Below are 1,758 nucleotides of genomic sequence, written 5' to 3' on the forward strand. Positions count from 1 at the left end.
GTGTGAATTGTTTCATGAAGACGTAAAGCCGATTTACACATATATGTTTTACCACATATTTCGCATTTATGTAGTCTTATTTCAACATGTTAAGCTGATTTGAACTTGTCGGAAATTCAGAGTGCACATCTTCATATTAATAAGAGCGATTGATATGAACAAAATTTGAAAAAAAATGTCGTAAATAATTATTAAAATACAATGCAGAAAGTTACCAAAACTGAAGAATTTAGTTCTTCATAAGTCTCTTACCGTGCTGCTGAGGTACATTTTGTTCGTTACTTGTTCCTTTTTGTCGATTCATTTCTTGTTTCGGGAATAAACTTTCACTCTTCAGGGTTATTTTTTATTTCAGTTTATTGCAATGTTCCGTATACTGCCTTCGTAATTAACACGTTCTAAGTATATTTTACTTTGTTATTATCCACCTTAAATCATAGAAATATGCAATTTTTTAATAATATATTAAAGTTATAATATGCTGACAGTCAGGGCCAGGCAAAATACATCAAAAGGTAATTGAGATAGAAAATACAAAATATAAAATATTGTTGTATTTGAATTACATTGTCAAAAATACATTCAATTTTTCAGTTTAAAATACAAAGTACCAATATTTCGAAATTGTTTATTTCAAATACAAAATTCTTTTTTCTATATAAAAATATAAAATACTTCCAAAATTTTCACTTGAAATATAAAATGCTATCTATGAGTTCATGCGCATAAGAGAATTTATTTAAACTCAAATTTGATGGATCCATTTCAAATGAAATACTGAAAAAAATTCTTTATTATTAGATCTTAATCATCCTTAGATCTGATCTTGTTGGCTGAACTTTTGCAACAGATTATCGTTTATCCTTTTTTCACTAGGTGAAGAGAAAAGATAAACTAGTGCAAAAGTTCAGCAAAAAGAACAGATTTCCTTGCAATTATAAATAAAGATATGGAAATTGTATTTAAAATTGTATTAAAGTATATTAAATAACCTATTTGAAATAAAATATACAAGATACCTTCTTCTCTTTTATTTGAAATATTAACGGCCCTGCTAACATATCTTATTGAATCTGATAAGAATGTAACAGATAGGATATGTTATAACAAAACTAAAACATAAATGTAACAGGTATTTATAGTTAATATGAAGCTGACTGAAGTTTGGAACGTTTTTGGAACGAATTTTTCAAAACGATTTCTCCCATTTCTCCTTTGGCACAGATGTTCCTCTGCATGCCAGAAAACAAATAGAAAACACCCCGATCGAATACACGCGTCGGAAGCCACCCTTATGGGCGAAAAACAACCCTCGAAACAACTTAAAAATTTTTCAAAGATCGTAGAATGATTTCTCCCATTTCTCCTTTTGCACAGAGGTCACTCTGCATGCCAGACAATAAATAAAAAATACCACGATCGAATACATGCGTCGGAAGCCACTCTTACGGGCGAAAAACCACCCTCGAAACAACTTAATAAAGTGGTTTTTCTCCCATAAGGGTGCCTTCCGACACATGTATTCGATCACTCACTCTGCATGCCAGACAATAAATAAAAAATACCACGATCGAATACATGCGTCGGAAGACACCCTTATGGGCGAAAAACCACCCTCGAAACAACTTAATAAAGTGGTTTTTCTCCCATAAGGGTGCCTTCCGACGTATGTATTCGATCGGGGTGTTTTCTATTTATTGTCTGGCATGCAGAGTGAGCTCTGTGCAAAAGGAGGAATGGGAGAAATCATTCTACGAT

Source organism: Cyphomyrmex costatus, unplaced genomic scaffold (assembly GCF_001594065.2).
Source record: "Cyphomyrmex costatus isolate MS0001 unplaced genomic scaffold, Ccosl1.0 scaffold29, whole genome shotgun sequence".
Lineage (NCBI taxonomy): Eukaryota > Metazoa > Arthropoda > Insecta > Hymenoptera > Formicidae > Cyphomyrmex > Cyphomyrmex costatus.